Source organism: Tamandua tetradactyla, chromosome 16, assembly GCF_023851605.1.
Source record: "Tamandua tetradactyla isolate mTamTet1 chromosome 16, mTamTet1.pri, whole genome shotgun sequence".
Taxonomy (NCBI): domain Eukaryota; kingdom Metazoa; phylum Chordata; class Mammalia; order Pilosa; family Myrmecophagidae; genus Tamandua; species Tamandua tetradactyla.
In genome coordinates, this window is record NC_135342.1 from 20,774,433 (window position 1) to 20,793,497 (window position 19,065).

Genomic DNA, 19,065 nt, shown 5'->3' on the forward strand with positions numbered 1-19,065 from the left:
ATAACTCTAAAGAATGGGATAGAAAGATCAAAGTGATGGTGGCATTATACAGAGAAGGTAGGTTTTAACAAATGAGTATGATTGCTGAATTCTTATACTGATATTTATTTTAGTCTCTAGTATCTTAGAGCAGCTGGAAATAAAAACCAAAAATCGTGGAACAGTAACCCATGCCAAACTCTGAAATTTGTTCTACAACTAATTGTTGCAATATGCTTTGAAATTTATTGTTTTTTTGTATATATGTTACTTTTCACAAAAAAGTCAATTGTGATGGTAAATGTCCAGCTATATGATGATATTGTGAACCATTGATTGTACATTTTGGATGATTACATGGTATGTGAATATACAATATATATCAATAAAAATTTAAAATAAAATAAAAGAGAGAGATTGAAAAAAAAATTTAAGAACTAGAAAAAGAAGAGCAAACAAAACCCAAAGCAAGCAGAAGGAAGCAAACAAAATCAAAGTTGGTTCTTTGAAAAGATCAACAAAATCAGCAAACCTTTAGTTAGATTGACAAAGAGAGAGGACAAAAATAAAGAATATCAGAAAAGACAAGGAGGCATCACTACTGACACTGCAGAAATAAAAAGGACTATAGTGTATATTATGAAAAACTGCACGCCAATAAATTATATAAACTAGATAAAATGGACAAATTCTTAGAAACATACAAACTAACTATACTGACTCAAGAAGAAACAGAAGATCTCAATGACCCAATTAGTAAAGAGATTGAATCAGTTATCAAAACCTCCCAACAAAGAAACCCCAGGACCAGATGGTTTCACAGGGGAATTCGACCTAACATTCCAAGAAGAATTAATGCTAATTCTGTTCAAATTCTTCCAAAAGATGGAAGAGGTAGGAACACTCCCTAACTCATTCTATAAGACCAACATTCTCTTATACCAAAGGTGACTAAAAATACTACAAGAAAATAAAACTATAGACTAATATTACTTATGAATATAGATGCAAAAATGCTCAATAAAAAATACTAGCAAACCAAATCCAAAAGTATATTAAAAGAATTATACACCATAATGAAGTGGATTTCTCCCTGGTATGCAAAGTTGGTTCCACATTAAAAAAAAAAATTAATTAATGTAATACACCACATTAAATAGAAGGAAGGAAAAAAAAACACACGATCATCTCAATCAATGCAAAAAATGTACTTACAAAATACAGTACACTTTCATGATAAAAACCTTAGAACATCAGGCATAGACAGAAACTCCCTCAACATGATAAAGGGCAAATATGAAAGGACCACAGCTAACATCATGCTTCATTATAAAAGAATGAAAGCTTTCCCTCTAAAATTAGAACAAGACAAGCATAACCACTGTCACCACCATATTCAGTGTTGTAATGGAAGTACTTGTCAGAACAATTAGATGAAAAAAAGAAATAAAAGGCATCCAAACTGGAAAAGAAGAAGTACAACACCTCCTATTTGCAGATGATATGAGCCTATACACAGAAAATCTTGAAAAATCCACAACAAAGCTTTTAGAACTAATAAATGAATTCAGCAAAGTGTATGGGTACAAGATCAACCCCCCAAAATCAGGGGTGCTTCTATACACAAGCAATGAATGATCAGAAGAAGAAATCAAAGAAAAAGTCCATTCCCAATAGCAACTAAATGAATCAAGTAGCTAGGAAGAAATCTAATCAGGGATATAAAGAACTTGTACACAGGAAACTACAAAATATTGCTAAAAGAAATTAAAGAAGACCTAAATAAATGGAAGGATACTGTGTTCATGGATTGAAATAATAAATATCATTAAGATGTCAATTCTATTCAAATTAATTATAGATTCAATGCAACCCCAATCAAAATTCCAACAGAAATAGAAAAGCCAATCATCAAATTTATATGGAAAGGTAAAGAGCCCTGAATAGCTAAAGACATCCTGAAAAAGAAAATAAAGTTGGGGGACTCACACTTTCCAATCTTAAAACTTATAAGATCCACAGTAATCAAAACCACATAGTACTGACACAAGGACAGATACACAGACCAATGGAATAGTACTGAGATCTCAAAAATCAACCCTCACATTAATGGTCAACTGATTTTTGACAAGGTGGCAAAAACTACTCAAGTGGGAAAGAATAGTCTCTTCAACAAATAGTGCTGGGAAAACTGGATCTTCATTTGCAAAAGAAAAAAAAAAAAAACAAGGACCCCTGCCTTACACCACATACAAAAAACAACTCAAAATGGATCAATGACCTAAATACAAGAGCTAGAACTACAAAACTCCTTCAAGAAAACATAGCGAAGCATCTTTAGGATCCTATGTTAGGCAGTGGTTTCTTAGACTTTACATTCCAAGCAAACAATAAAAGAAATAATAGAAAAATGGGGCCTCATCAAAATAAAAAAACTTGTGTTTCTCAAAGGACTTTATCATGAAAGTAAAAAAACAACCTACAAAATGGGAGAAGATATTTGGAAACCATATATCTGATAAAGGATCGATATCCAGTATATATAAGAAAATCCTTTAACTTAACAACAAAGACAAACAACCCAATTTAAAAATGGGCAAAAGACTTGAACAGCCATCTCTCCAAAGAAGGTATACAAATGGCCAGAAGCATACAAAAAGATGCTCAACATCATTCAGCCATCAGTGAAATGCAAATCAAAACCACAATGAGATTCCATTTCACACCCATTAGAATGACTGCTATTAAACAAATGGAAAATAACTAGTGTTGAAGAGGATGTGGAGAAATAGGAACAATCATTCATTGCTGGCAGCAATGGAAAATGGTGCAGCGTGGTGGAGGACCGTTTGAGTGTTCCTCAGAAAGCCAAGTATAGAACTACCATATTATATGGCAATCCCACTACTAGGCATAAACCCAAAATAATTTAAAGCAGGGGCTCGAACAGATATTTTATACTGATGTTCATAGCAGCATTATTCACAATTACCAAAAGATGGAAGCAACCCAAGTGTCCATCAACCAATGAATGAATAAAATGTGGTATATACATACAATGAAATATTATCCAGCCATAAAAAGGAATGAAGTCCTGATACATGCAACAACATGGATGAACCCTGAAGACATCATATTGAGTGAAATAAGCCAGACACAAAGGGACAAATATTGTATGATCTCACTGATTTGAGATAATTAGGATAAGCAAATCCATAAGGCCAGAATCTAAACTATAGGTTACCAAGAGACAGGCTAGGGATAGGAAACAGGAAGTTAAGGCTTAAAATATACAGGTTCCACACCAATACAGGTTGTTGGTACTGGGGTGGTATATGGGGATCCTGTATTTTATGCATGGTATTCCGTAAACCCACAATTTCTCTTAAAAAAAAGGATTCTCAGAAAGATATGAAAGAAATATCTCCTCCTCCCAGAAGTTGCAGATGGAGAGACACAATTTGAAATTATAAAACCATTCCAGGTGTGCAAGGATAGTTCAGTAGTAGAATTCTTGCCTGCCATGTGGGAGACCCAGGTTTGATTCGCAGCCCATGCACTTCCGCAAAAAACAAACAAACAACAACAAAAAATCAATAAATGGCACTGCAATAACGGGATACTCACATGGAAAAAGAATGAAATGTAACCCTGGCCATACAGCATACAAAACAAACAAACAGCCCAGAGAATATGATCTGATTAGACTGACACCTGAAAACTAACCAAAGGCTCAATCTGGTCTTTCTGTGAAAATTGATGATTTATGTGAATATTTCTAACTATAGCCTTCTTATTCTACTTTCTAGGGGGAAACTTCTTGAATAAAAACACACTAAAATATTAAGAACAGTTACTGTAGAGGTGAAATTTAACCACCTTATTTATAAGTCTCCTGGATTACTGGATTGTTTGCAACAAGCCTACATTAATTCAATAATCAAACATTAAAAATATTTATTTGGATATATTTATATCAAAATGTAAAAAACAGAGCAATGGGGAAGAGGTACACTTTGATCATTAAGAAAATTGAATAGGCCCAAAACCAGAAAATCAGTGGGCATGAAACAAATTATACCTACCAGCTCTTGAACATTCTGTAGCTGCAACTCAATGATACAATGATATAATAAGACTTTCACGGTCAAGATTCACCTGTGAATGGAGTTAGGAAAGTCACTTGGTTGTTTTTAAAATTTTTTTCATCCTATCATAATCAACTTCATATTACTGTTGCTTCTGATCTATAAAAAATTAAGGTGGAATCATTCAAAATCACTATGTAATAGCAACTTCTAATATTGACTCAGCCCATATCACAGGGCAGGCACTATTCTAAGGAGTTTTAGATATATTAACTCTTCTTAACTCACTGCAGTGCCATTAGGCAGCTGTTATTTTGTCCTGACTTTATACCACATTTTATAGATGTGGTACAGAGTCAACTACTTCTCACAGCTATTAACAGGTACCCAGATATTCAAGATCCAGAGCCATGACACCATACTGCTCTCACAACCCAAAGTTGGACCTAAACAAACCTCAAACAAGCCTTGACAGTGTTAAAAACTGCTACATATACGATGGAATATTATGCAGCTCTAAGACAGAATAAATTTATGAAGTATGTAACAACATGGATGGACCTAGAAAACATTATGCTGAGTGAGACTAGCCAAAAACTAAAGGACAAATACTGTATGGGCTCACTGATATGAACCGACATTAGTGAATAAACTTGGAATATGTCATTGGTAACAGAGACCATCAGGAGATAGAAATAGGGTAAGATAGTGGGTAATTGGAGCTGAAGGGATACGGACTGTGCAACAGGACTGGATACAAAAATTCAGAAATGGACAGCACAATACTACCTAACTGTAATGTAATTATGTTAAAACACTGAATGAAGCTGCATGTGAGGATGATAGAGGGAGGAGGGCTGGGGACATAAATGAAATCAGAAAGAAAGATAGATGTTAAAGATCGAGATGGTATAATCTAGGAATGCCTAGAGTGTATAATAATAGTGAAATGTACAATGTACAAATTTTAAAAATGTTTTTGCATGAGGAAGAGCAAAGGATTGTCATTATTGCAGGGTGCTGAAAATAGATGATAACTAATACTTCAAAATGTCACATTATGTGTAAGACTAAAGCAAAAAATGTTTGTTACAAAATTTAGATTTTGACTAGAGCATTTCCTAATATAACTCATGTAGATAGTTTGATTGAATGTCATAAGTACTTGGAATCTCAGGTAGCACATGGGATTTTGTTGGTTTGTCCAGAGTGATCCCCCGATGAATCCCAGAATGATTTGATCAGTGACTGGAAAAGTATTTGCAAGCCCCCTTCGGGGAACAGTGAGAGTGGGGAGAAATTCAACTTCCCCAAGTTGAATTCTTGATATTCTCACAAGCAGTGTGGACAACCAAAGCTATAGGCTGAACCCCCAGTCTTGGGGTTTGTTCACATGAAACTTAACCCCACAAAAGATAGGTCAAGTCTACTTAAAATTTAGGCCTAAGAGTCACCCCAAAGAGAGCCTCTTTTGTTGCTCAGATGTGGCCTCTCCCTCCAGCCAATATGATGAGCAGTCTCACCACCCTCCCCCTCTCTGCGTGGGACATGACTCCCAGGGGTGTGGACCTTCCTGGCAACGTGGGACAAAGATCCTGAAATGAGCTGAGACTCAGCATCAAAGGACTGAGAAAAACCCTAGAATGAGCTGAGAATTAACATCAAGAGACTGAGAGAACCTTCTCGACCAAAAGGGGGAAGAATAAAATGAGGCAAAGTGTCAATGGCTGAGAGATTCCAAACAGAGTCGAGAGGTTATCCTGGAGGTTATTCTTACGCATTAAGTAGATATCACCTTGTTGTTCCGAGATGTAGTGGAGAGGCTGGAGGGAATTGCCTGAAAATGTAGTGCTGTGTTCCAGTAGCCATGTTTCTTGATGATGATTGAACAATGATATAGCTTTCACAATGAGACTCTGTGAATGTGAAAACCTTATGTCTGATGCTCCTTTTAGCTACTATATCAACAGAAGAGTAGAACATATGGAATAAAAATAAATAATAGGGGGAACAAATGTTAAAATAAATTCAGTTTGAAATAGTGGTAAATGAAAGCGAGGGGTAAGGGGTATGGTATGTATAGTTTTTTTTTTCTCTATTATCATTTTATTTCTTTTTCCATTGTCTTTTTATTTCTTTTTCTAAATCGATGCAAATGTACTAAGAAATGATGAATATGCAACTATGTGATGATATTAAGAATTACTGATTATATATGTAGAATGGAATGATTTCTAAATGTTTTGTTTGTTAATTTTTTTTAATTAATAAAAAATAAAAAAAACTGCTACATAAAGATGATCAGAAAATCCCTGCCCTTGTTGGTACAGACACCTATGGTGAAAGCCTAATCACATTCCCACTCCTAAAACTTTCACAAGGAACACAACTTTGTCATGTTTGGACTGAAACAATAATTCATTCTTACCTTTCCTTGTTTTAAAAAACTCTGACTGTGCAGAAAATCAAAAGTAACTTATTCAAGAACACCTAAACACCAATCTCCTTAAGTAATGATAATTTAAAATAAAGCTCTTAACATTAATCTCCATGAGGTATACTTCCATGCCATTGGAATGCTTAGAAAAGAGTGTGCATAGGAGAATTTGAACAATCTGCCACATAGATATGTAACTGCTGAGAAGCAGAAGGACCATAGGGGCCCCAGTGAAGGTGGATGCACTAGCATGATGGGTTCATTCAATAGAAGGGAAGACCCAGGATAGCACTACTTTTAGGCTATTCCAGGGCGTGGAAAGCAATATTCTTATGGCTAAAAGATAAAGTAATTGTATGAATTAAAAAAAAAAAACACTAACCCTGATTTCTAAATATGTAACAATTTTTCCCTCATCCTCAGGGTCCTTCATATGAAATCTGGCAACACTGGAGAAGACAGGAGTCATGATACAACATCCTTTCTTGGAGCACAGGCAGGCTTAATTAGAAAAGAAAAACAAACAAAAAATACCCTCTAAGGCCAGGTCTGCTTCACCCGCACACTATCAAAACCGTTTAGGAAGTCTGCGATCTGTCTCTGAGTTGACAGCGATTCTTGGAGACAGGGGCCTAGCAGGAATGCTATCCCAGAGCCTTCCCCATTACATCTTCTCAGGAGATAGTCCTGAGGACATTTTCAGATCTAAAATTCTCATCCCAAGACCTGTCCTGTGCCTTCTTGCTTGAAACCTTCATTCTGACTTTACATAGGACTTCTTTTGGGGGTCATTTATCTGGGCGGGCCCATCGAGAACCTGGAAGGAAACTAGAGTGATGGGGCACACGCAGCCAAAGCAAATCACACTACAACTAAAGCAACGCATCCATCACTCGTCACACATTCACAATCGCACCTACCATCACGGAGACACACCGGCCCTGTCACGCCGTCTGTCACACACCATCTTCCTCGGCTGCTTGTGCACACTGGCTTGAGGCGCCGCACGCGACACGTCCTGTCCGCGACCCGGGCCTCATCTCCACCACATCCCTCATCCCCACCCTCACTGCGGTTTCCGAAGCCTCCTGTACAGTTCGCTGAGTCCTCCCTCCTCACCCTGCACTGATTTCTTCCCCGGACGCGTCCTACTCACCAAGTAGATCCCAAGAACCTTGGGGACTCCGGAAAGGGACCTAGAGACCAAGGTTAGTGCGAGCCCAGAGGCTTGTGGGAAATGTAGTCCAGATTCGGGTAACCCTCGGAGGCTGAACGCCTCCATTCACGTTGTCGCCGCAAACTCGCTCCGCCCCGCAAAGTCCTGTGCCCCGCAGACTTCTGGGAAATGTAGTCCCACGGCAGGGGAATCCGCGGAAGCACCGAACAGGTCATTCAGAATGCTCCCAGCATGCATTTCCTCGGTTTTCCAGAGGCTGCTGGGAACTTTGTTTATTGCTGGTGGAGTCGACGACTTGGGTGACTGTGGCGGGTCGTTAAAGATCCTTAGCGAAGGCGGAGGGATGGATTCTGGAGTCTAGAAAAGGCGGAACCGGGGATAGGGGATAGGAGCCTTAAACTTGAGTGAACGACAGCATCCTGGGTGAAGTCCATAAGCAGAACACGACTTTTCCTGGGTACGAGCCTGGACCAGTACCTGGCTCTGGAATGAATGGGTGTGTGTTTTACTCTCAGTGGGTTTGTGGGTACGATTATGTGCGTAGAGCCTTTCTGGAGTTAAGGCATAGGCATAGTTTCTTCCAGAGTGAATCTATGTTTTTCTTGCATGTGAGATGGTTTGTTAGAGATTATGTTCATCGGTTGGAAGGCAACAATAAGTCGTCCTGAAAGGTGACTGTAGGGACTTGTGTGAAGTTCTGTGTGGGGTTGAGAGACATGGGGAGTGAAAGGAAAACGCAGCAAACTCACCAAGAAAGAGGCCGGGAACAAAGGGATTCAGGCAATGGCTTTATTTCAGAAAGAAACAGCTTCGTTTCGAGAGAGAGAAACAGCCACGCCGAGGTGGCAAGGAATAGGGGTTTTCTGGCTTAAGGTTGGGGGTTGAGGGCAAGGGTTAGGTAAGTCTCTATTGTCTAGCTTTCAGAATTAGGTTGGGGGGTTGGGGGGAAGGGTTAGGCATGTTTCTGTTGTCTAGCTTTCAGAATTAGGGGGTTGTTAGGAGTTGGCAGTGCTTCACTGGTAAAGTTAGAATTTAAGTGCTGCCTGAAGCATACAGAGTTGTAATTGCCTCTGCCAGAGGGTAGAGGTTGAGTAATGGATGGTTATTAAAAGAAAGCAGCTGCTGTAGTCAAAAGGCATAGGCTAGGGTGAGGGAGCTGTTTGAAATATTTGCCAGAGGTAGGTCACATCTTGGGGGGAAAGGATCCTTTTATACAGGCCTAACATTCTGGTCTTTTTGATAAAAGCAGAATGGGGGCAATGGTCCATTTTCTGTAACTGCTTCTGGCTCAAACAGGGCATAGATGTCTCAAGGGGAGGTCTCTTGGAACCAGAGGACTAGAGGTGTTGTGGGATAGGAGTAGATGTTGTCTTTGTTCTTTCTTGTATTGAGAGGCATTGCTTATGTGTTCTTGAGTTATTGTCTGGGTGGTTAAGTGTATGAATTGGGAGAGGAGCTATAAGAGACAAGTGTCGAAGAGAAGAACTAAAAACAGTATTAGTAATGGTGTTATAAGGGAAAGAAGCATTGATTTTTGAAGTGAATTGAAATAGGAGAAGAATGAAGATAGCCATGACTGCCTCTCAAAATTATCTCAGGCTTTTTTTAATAATTCCTATGTTTTCTTTTAAACTTTTAAGGTTTTCTTCTACTTGTCCAGTTTTGTTAATGTGAAAACAAGTTTCATTTATGATTACACAGGTGCCTCCTGTGATGGCAGTGAGAACATCTAATGCTCTCCTGTTTGTATAACAGCTGAAGCTAGACTATTTATTTCTTGTTAATGATTAGTAATAGCTTATACAGTTGCATTCCGGGATAGTTGTAATAAAATAGAAATGTTTAAAATTGACCGTTCTAATAGTGGAATTCCTGTAAACTAAAACAGGCTGCAGTACATGGAGTGTCTTATGTCAGGGTGTTTTAGAATACAGTTATCATGAGCATGAAATCTAGATTCCGGATATCCTAAGAACTGCATTTTTTTCTGTTTTTTAGGTTGGAGTGAGGTTTCAAGAAAGAAACCTAGATTAGATATTTGTCCAAAGAGACCATATCTTGGGGTTTTAAGATAGTGGCATTAGGAATGATGCGTAATATAGTACAGGTTCCTGTCCATACCTGAGGAAGTAGTAAATATATAGTGTTACCACATAGAAAATAAAAACAAGTACCTGCAAGCATTAGGCCTGTTGAAGGTCCAGAGGAAATGAAATATAAATGCGGGTGGGTAGAAATGAATGCTTGGGTGCATCATATACTACATTTACACATAAAGGAGAGTAGTGAGAGTTATAGATATTAAAGGTAAGTTTGTTTGACAGAGAAGATTATGAAAAAAGAAAGTGAAAAGATTTGGGGCGTCTTTTTTTGGGTTTGATTTTCTTAAGTTATGTATCTGTCCTGACTGGGTTCCTAACCAAATAGTTCAGTTTGTTTTTAAGTGCTGTTAAAATGTAGGATATTTTTACTGTGATTTTTACTAATTATGTGCATAGAGTTTTGTTAATGCCTGAATCATCCCAAATAAGGGTTGAATTCAGGTGTTTTTTGGTTCAGATGTTTTTGTTAATGCCTGAATCATCCCAAATAAGGGTTGAGTTCAGATGTGTGGCTTTGAATGCTACTTTGCATGATGTAGGTAGTATACGCCCTAATTCAGCTGCATAGGGTCATGAAGAGAGGTGTTTAAAGCATAAGAAGAATTTATCCATTAGGACTGTAATTACACCAATACAGTTCAAATTTTCTATAGCTTGAGAGTTTTTAATTTTATTAATAGTTTGATGAAGAATGGATATGTCTTTGTAAGTTTGAGGGATGTTTTGTGACCCATTGGCCACCAAAGCCAGTGTATTGTTGACAGACTGGTAAGAGTTTCAAGGCTTAAAGGAGAGGCAGCAGGGACGGAGTGTCAGTGTCAGGGGATTGGGGCATAACCAGCAATTAGAATGGTTAGCTGTGCTTGCTATTGTTTGGATGGTTCCTGTAAGAGGATGATAAGAAGTTTTTTGGGCATTGACAGTGAGGAAGAGCAAGATAAAAAAACAAGGAGGTTAGTGCCATGGTTTGGGTAGAGGTAGAGGGGTAAAATAAGGACCGGATTTGCTGCCTCTAGAAGTCCTGGAAGGTGCCTTGGAGGAATTCTTCCAGCAGGAATGTTAGAGCTGTCACTTTAAGGGTTCTGGAAGATGAGGAAGTAGAGAGATGATTTCAGTGAGGAGCTGGAGAGGGATTTGGGGACAAAGGTCCATTGCTAGGCAGTTTGGTTATTTTGAGAGAGGTCAGTCCTATGGGGGTAGATTGATAGACTGAATTAGGAAGGTAATAGAGCTTTTTTTTTTTTTTTTGCATGGGTAGGCATTGGGAATCGAACCCTGGTCTCCGGCATGGCAGGGAAGAACTCTGCCTGCTGAGCCACCATGGCCCGCCTGTAATAGAATTTTATTCTGCTTAGGTGGTGCGAGGAAGTGGGCTTTTCGGCTAGTTTTAACAGCTGAAGGTGTTGCTAGGACTACCATATAAGGTCCTTCCCAGGTAGCTTGGAAGGGCTCGGTGGGTTGCATAGTTTTGAGTAGGAGGAGATCTCCAGAGCTGAGGGTTGATGTGACGGCGCTGTCGGGCTTGGGAAGAAAGTGTTTGTATGTTGGTGGAGAAACGTTCTTAGTTGGGAAACGGTGGGGAATAAATCTCCCATGGGAGTCTCAGGGTGAGGTAGGTTGCCTAAGAGAAAAGGACATCTGTGCATGAGTTTGAATGGGCTGAAAAGGAAGAGCTGTTGAGGGAGTCCCTGAGACAATGAGAGCAAGGGGTAAGAATTGTGTCCAAGGATCATGGAGTTCTGCTGTTAGTTTCGTAAGGTGTGTTTTCAGTAGGTGGTTAGCTTTTTCTACTTTTCCTGAAGATTGGGAATGATGGGGGAATATGTATGTCTCAGGTGATACCTAGAGTCAGAGAGACTCATTGTGTGAGCTGTGAAATGAATGCAGGGCTATTATTAGATTGTAATGAATGTGGGATTCCAAAGCAGGGAATAATGTCAGAAAGTAGGATGGAGAGGGTGTCAGCTGCTCTTTTGGAGGTTGTGGGAAAAGCTTTGATCCATCCTGAAAATTTGTCAGCCAAAGTGAGGAGATATTTATATTTTTTTATGGGGGGGGGGGGGCATGTGGGTATAGTCTATTTGTTGGTTCTGCCCCAGGAGCTGGCCTCAGGTTTAGTGTAATTTTCCTTTGATTGGAACTAATGCTCCTTGTGGTGAGGTGATAGTGCAAATGTGGCATGTGAATGTGATGTGATGGAGGAGAGTGGAGAATGTAGGGCAGTGCAGGACAGGTTTTAGGGATTCTGCGATGTTATGAGACTCTGTGGCAAAGAGGACAAAGGGGAGATTGAAGTTTGCGAGAGGGAAAGCAGGAGCTGTCATAAGAGCCTTTTTTAAAAGCCTGGAAGGGTTTGTGGATAGGGTAGATAGGTTTAGAGGTTCAGCCAGGTCTCCTTTTGTGGCTTGGTATAGGGAGTGAGCAAGGAGGGCAAAGTTGGGGATCTATATACAAGAAAAGCTAGCAAGGCCTAAGAAAGAAAGGACTTTCTTTGCCACAGAGTCTCATAACATCGCCCTAGGATTACTCACCCAAACCCTTTTCTCAACATATAGCATATCTTTCCAATTACCCCCCACTACCAAAGGCTGGCCTGCATGCCTATGAATTCTTGCAGCAGCAGCCACCCTTACAAAAAGCTGACAAACTTATACTCAAAGTTCCACTCACCATTCACATCCTGTGCAATTTATAAGACCTAGGTAAGTAACTTGTGAGAGAATCATTTGAGCTTTTGATTGAGAAATGCGGTATCCTTTTTGTGCTAGGAAGTTTAGGAGGTAGGTTGTGGTGTTGACAACTCTGACTTAGAACGATTATAGATTAAGAGGTCATCTAATGGTCATACCATTGTAGGATGGTGCGGCTATTGGTTTTGAACTGTATGAGATCTTGGGCTAGAGCTTGCTCAAAGAGGTGGGGAGAGTCTCAGAAACTGTGGGGTAAGACTGTCTAGGTGTATTGAGAGGAATGATTAGTATCGGGGTCTGTACAAGTAAAGGCAAAAAGTTTCTGGGATTCAGGGTTCTAGTTTGCTAGCTGCTGGAATGCAATATACCAGAAACAGAATGGCTGTTAAAAAGGGGAATTTAATGAGTTGCTAGTTTACAGTTCTAAGGCGAGAAAATGTCCCAGTTAAAACAAGTCTACAGAAATGTCCAATCAGAGGCATCTAGGGAAAGATACCTTGGTTCAAGAAGGCCGATGAAGTTCAGGGTTTCTCTCTCATCTGAAAGGGCACATGGTGAACCTAGTCACAGTTTCTCTCTCAGCTGGAAGGGCACACGGCAAGCACAGTGCCATCTGCTAGCTTTCTCTCCTGGCTTCTGGTTTCATGAAGCTCCCCAGGAGGCGTTTTCCTTCTTCACCTCCAAAGGTCACTGGCTTGTGGGCTCTCTGCTTCTCATGGCTATGTTGTTCTTCTCTGCTCTCACTGAATCTCTCATTCTCCAAAAAGTTTCCTCTTTTATAGGACTTCAGAAACTAATCAAGACCCACCCAAATGAGTGGAAACACACCTCTACCTAATCCAGCTTAACAACCTCTCTTGATTAAATCACATCTCCAGGGAGATGATCTAATTACAGTTTCAAAGATACAATACTGAATAGGGATTAGAAGAAACGGCTGCCTTTACAAAATGGAATTAGGATTAAAACATGGGTTTTCTAGGGTACATACATCATTTCAAACCAGCACAAGTGTGTAAAGGAATTGTGAAGAAGGTGACTTTGAGATCTAAAACTGAGAAACAGGTTGTGCATACTGGGATTTTGGATAAAAGGGTATAGAGGTTGGGGACCACCGAGCGGAGGGGAATTATAGCTTTATGGATGGCATGGAGATCTTAGACTAGCTGATATGAGCCATTAAATTTCTTTATAGGAAGAATACGGGTATTGCATGGGGAATGGGTTGGTTGGAGTAGGCCCCAAGAGAGGAGCTTAGAAATGATTGCCTTTAAGTCTCATAGATGCACGGGGGAAATGGGATATTGAGGAATTGAAGGGAAAGAGGATTCTGTTTTTAATTTGATTAGAATGGGAGTGTGATGGTGGGCTATAGGGTTGTTAGTACCCCATACTGTGGGATTTACTGAGAAGGAGTGAGGATGGGCTGCTTGTTTGGGGAGGTTCTGGGGTTATGAGAGCTAGGAGGAGGAAGAGGCTGGCTGGAGGTTGGGTGTGTGATGGGAGTATGTTGATGGTGGCATGTAGGGTGGTAGGAATATCTCTGCCAAGTAGGTGTGTAGGGCACTGTGCTATGACTAGAAAGAAGCGTGAAGAGGTGGCCTTCAAATTGGCAAACTAGGGATGGGGTGCACCTAAGTGTGAAAGGGATTCCTTCTACCCCCATGACCTGAATGGCTGATGTCTTTGTTTTGGCCAGAATACACATTAAGAGTTGAATACATAACCCCCGTGTCCAAAAGGAAGGTAACAGGCTTACTCTTGAGTTACCTGAGGCTCCTGGTTGTCAATGGTGATGGGGGCCGGTGAAGACCTCGGGCCCGTTAATCCTCATAGAGGATGCCCAGGAGGTCAGCAGCAGCTGCAGCTTGGGAGGATGTCTGCGAACCTGGAGGGGTTCCAGGAAAGTCCATTTTCCAGTGACCTGCTTGACTGCATAGTGGGCAAGTCCTGATGGGTGGTTTGAGGTTGGGGCAGTGCTTTGCCCATGTCCTGTAGACTTGCATTTGAAGCACAGGTTAGAAGGGAGATGGGTGGCCTGTCTGGCTAAGTTTTTTGCTTGCTGGTGGCCTGAAAGGGCCATAGGTCTGATTTGAAGGTTAGCCTTTTTTCTCTTCTTTTATAGTTTCTACCCAGTTTTTAAAAACCTTAAAGGTGGCGTCCATCAGATCTTGTTGTGGGGTGAGGGAACCCTCTTCAAACTTTTTAAGTTTGTGTCTGATATCTGAGGTGGCCAGGGAAATAAAATAGGAATTTAGCTCAAGGCACCTCTCATGGTTTTCTAGGGTAAGACCTGTGTTTGCAAGCAGCGTATCAGTAAGCCTGGCCATAAATTGGGCTGGGTTTTCATCAGATACCCTGAAAGACTTCTTTAAGTTTGTCGAAGTTAATCATTTTTAGAGAGGCTTTCTCAAGTCCTGCAAGGATGAAGGTTTGAAAGTGATTGCGTTTTTGTATGTCAGGGTGATTCATTTGATATTGCTAATTGGGGTCTACTCAGGATACTGCTTATTCTCCCGGGGAGTTGGTGCTGTCTTTGGTGTGTAAAGTCTCTGCATATTGTCATGCCACCTACCGGAATTTTCCTTCTCCTCTGAGAGTAAAGTAGAGGTAAGAATCATGTGGAGATCTTGCCAAGTAAGATTATACAATTATAAAAGTAATGTAAATTCTTTAATATATTGAATAGGGTTGGTAAAAAACAGACCTAGCTTTTTCTGTATTTGGGATATATCTCCTAAAGAGAATGGGACATCCATGCGGGCTATGCCTCCAGTACTCGCTACTTCGTGCAGCAGTAGGAGCGGCTGGGGAGGGTTAGATGGTAAATGGCTGTGACACACGTGGGAGCAGGTTTCAGAGGGTGTTGGAGAGACTGGGCGTTGACAGGTTTCAGAGGGAGTGGAGCCAGAGGAGGTTGGTTGTTCTTTTGAGGTAAATTTCTGTTAGAAGGGGGGGCTTGATCAGCAGGGTCAAAATCATCAAATTGATAAGGGTAAGGGGAAAGATGCTGTCCTGGTGCGGTTACGGGCTACAAGGATATGATAAATTGAACAAGAAGAACAAAGAAATAGATGAGAGCAGAAAGAAAAGAAGGCCTGAATATATGAACTTCACTCCATTTTACAGTCCAGTAAATAAAATTGTCACATCCACAGAGTATTTTATAATCAAAAGTCCCATTTTCTGGCTACTGTGAATTGTTGTCTAGTTTATATTGTGGCCAGACTGTGTTACAATAGGACATGAGGTGCTTAGGTCAAATTTAGTCTTCTCGGTAACCTAAGGTTTTGTACTTAAGTAGGCACCCCAGGGGTGTGGCCATTGAGGGAATGGAGTGCCCCATGCCCATGTCACCAGTATAAAGGAAGAAAAAGTTTTCCTTAGAGTTGAGCGTTTCTAGGGATAAAGGTCTCCCTAGAGCTGGGTGTCCCTAAACTCTAGAGAAACCAGATAGATCAGAATGGTCCCTTAGAGAGAAGCTGGCATCCCAGGTTTAATCTAGAGACTAAGCACACCCTTGTATAGGGGAATTGCCAGAGCTGCATTGGAGCCTGGTACTGGGCTTTCATGAACAGATGAGAGTCCGATGAGTGGGGTAGGTACCGGCTGGCGACGGGTAGACGGGGTGGTGTTATGATCTTGGTTGTGGCAGTTTGGCAAGCTAGGGTGGGTGAATTTTCAGTTCTGTTACAGGTAGCACAGCCGTCCTCAGAGGTGGAACTTGCCAGGTGATTCTGGAGGGGTATTTGGGAACTTTATTCCTGACCAACCCACTAGGATTGGAGATTAAGGCCAGGACCAGCTGCAACTGCCTCCTGCTTCCACAGTTGCAAGTCAGAGTGGGTCAAGGAGTCCTTTGCCTCACAGACTTCCAGGAGAGACTCAGAGGAGGACTGCACCCAGGACCCACTGACCAGGATCTGGGAGTAAGCCCGGGATGAGCTGCCACTGCCCACTGCTTCCCCGGTTGCAAGTCCAGGAGGCTGAGAGTCGCCTTGCTCTGAGTCCCGGGTTTTGGCACCTGATGAAAGGCAAACTTAGCAAACTCACTAGGAATGAGGTGGGAACACAGGGATTCAGACAAAGGCTTTATTTCAGGAAGAAACAGAGCTGCCCAGGCAGCATTTCAAGAGAGAAACAGCCGCCCCAGGTGGCAGTGAACAGGGTTTTTATGGCTTAGGTTGGGATTGGGGGCAAGAGTTAGGTAAGTTTCTATTGTCTAACTTTCAGAATTAGGTTGGGGGGTTGGGGTCAAAGGTTAGGTTTTTATTGTCTAGCTTTCAGAATTAGGAGATTAGCTTAGGAGCTGGCAGTGCTTCACTGGTAAAGTTAAAATTTAAGCACTACCTGAAGCATGCAGGGTTGTAATTGCCTTTACTAGAGTGTGGAGGTCAAGTAATGGGGGTTATTATAAGAGGGCAGCTACTGGAGTGCCGAAAGTCGCAGGCTAGAGTGGGAGAGCTGTTTGAAATATTTACCAGAGGTGGGTCACATCATGAGGGGAAGGGGTCCTGTTCTCCAGGCCTGACAGGGAGGTCTGGGAGATTGTATATTGAATATCTGTAACCAAAGATGACTTAAAATTTGGGAGGTTCTTTTATGGCTCAGATGTGACCTTTCTCTCTCTCAGCCAACATTGAAATCAAACTCACTGCCCTCCCCCTCTCTATGTGGGACATGACTCCCAGGGTGTTCAAACCTCCCTGGCAGCGTGGGACAGAAATCCTGAATGAGCTGGGACTCAGCATCAAGGAATTGAGAAAACCTTCTCCACTGAGTGGGGGAAGAAAGAAATGAGACAAAATAAAGTATCAGTGGCTGAGAGATTTCAGAGTCAAGAGGTTATCCTGGAGGTTATTCTTATGCATTATATAGATATCCCCTTTTTAGTTTAAGGTGTATTAAAGAGGCTAGAGGGAAGTGCCTGAAACTGTAGAGCTGTGTTCCAGTGGCCATGTTCCTTGAAGATGATTGTATAATGATACAGCTTTCCCAATGTGACTGTATGATTATGAAAAACTTTTATCTGTTGCTCCTTTTATCTATGGTATGGACAGATGAGTAAAAAATATGAATTAAAAATAAATAATAGGGGGAACAAATGTTAAAATGAATTAAGTAGATCAAAATACTAGTGATTAATGAAAGGGAGTGGTAAGGGGTATACAAAAAGATAGGGGGAACAAAAGTTAAAATATATTGGGTAGATGGAAATACTAGTGATCAATGAGAGGGAGGGAAGGGACATGGCATGTGTGAGTTTTTTCTTTTTTCTTTTTATTTCTTTTTCTGGAGTGATACAAATGTTCTAAGAAATGATCATGGTGGCAAATATACAACTGATGATTTTGTGAGCCATTGATTGTACCCCAAGTGTGGAATGTTCATATGTTAAGAATGTTCATGCTTGTATGTTGTTTTGTTTTGTCAATAAAAATATAAGAAAAAAAAGAGTAAAAAAAATTGGGGAGTTTTTGTTTTTTTTTACAAATTTTTGTTTTGTGTACATACCAAGGTAATTATGAAAGCACATCACTGTGCAGCTGGGATTATTAGTGACAAAAAAAAAGTGCAATTCTGTCTAGCTAGGTATAGTTTAGTTTGATTATCAGAATAAAGGCCACTATATGTGCTTGGGAAATTGTAACTATTAATGATTGTGAGTGACCATAAGCCTCAGTTTCATTATCCATAAAACAGATTACTGTTATCTCTTTTTGGAGCATCAAATGTATTTAAGATGCAGAAAAATATGTACAGTTTATCTGCCAAATGATTTTAGATTTTATGTTGAATCAAAGATGTTTTAAAGAAAAGAATACATAGCAACATAATCTTAAAAAGAAGAAATCAAAACAGCAGCCAGTCATGGAGTGGCTGAGGGAGTGTCCCACTTTTTAGTTATGTTAAGGGAATTTGAGTGGATAATTTTGAAAAGCCCTGGATTAAGGAAATAGTTTTCTACTTGCAGAGGCAGGTAGATTCAAATGGACCCCAGAATTGGGTCATCAAATATTCTGGATTATAGATTAGGTAAAACAAGGAACCTGTTTGAAATGACATAATTAGTCTAACAGAAAACTTCTTACTTCAAAATATAATGAACACATTTTGTTATAGTCTATATATACAAAACCAGGTTTCCATTTCCTAGGCAGGGCCTGACTTGTCTGTTGCAATTGGCAAGTTTGAACTTTAAAATGTTTCATTTCTTCTGACAGACTCCACCCCCTCCACATCTCCAACCTGGAATGGTAGATAAACAGATGAGTGGTAAAAGGAGGCGGTACTAGGGAAGGTAAAATTATTTTCCTATTAAAATTTTTGAAGAACACTAAATGTTCCTAATATATATATAATTTGTTTCTGACTTTGGTTGTTTCTCTGAAGTTCTCTCTCATTTTTACATAATGGGCTTCATCACAGCTAAAAATCCTTAAAATACTTCTCTTATGTCAAACTCAATAGTATTGCTTTCACTAACATCACTGCCATGGCAAACAAATCTGGAAATAAAACATGTCTGTCAAAGGCAGGATGAATAAATTAGGTGTGGAGTAACTTTACAGTGGAACACTACACAGCAATG

General features: G+C 40.3%; 1 protein-coding gene and 1 long non-coding RNA gene across 9 annotated transcripts in view; one reads left to right on the forward strand and one right to left on the reverse strand.

Annotated features, from left to right (window-relative positions):
• Nucleotides 1-7,825, reverse strand: part of ZNF283 (zinc finger protein 283) — a 41,666-nt gene extending 33,841 nt beyond the window's left edge. For 2 of the 8 annotated variants that reach the window (XM_077131580.1, XM_077131583.1), the window contains exons 1-3: nucleotides 7,661-7,825; nucleotides 6,887-7,005; nucleotides 4,065-4,137 (exon numbers count right to left, since the gene is read on the reverse strand). The gene's annotated coding sequence lies outside the window, so the exon portion shown is untranslated. The other 6 variants (XM_077131579.1, XM_077131582.1, XM_077131581.1 and 3 more) reach the window with 4 other exon arrangements.
• A 118-nt stretch (nucleotides 7,826-7,943) lies between these two features.
• The window catches only part of LOC143659057 (uncharacterized), a 41,568-nt gene continuing 30,446 nt past the window's right edge, over nucleotides 7,944-19,065 (forward strand). Inside the window, exons 1-2 of the long non-coding RNA XR_013163416.1 lie at nucleotides 7,944-8,177; nucleotides 18,698-18,774. This is a non-coding gene — a long non-coding RNA (uncharacterized LOC143659057). The remainder of the gene's footprint in view (nucleotides 8,178-18,697; nucleotides 18,775-19,065) is intronic.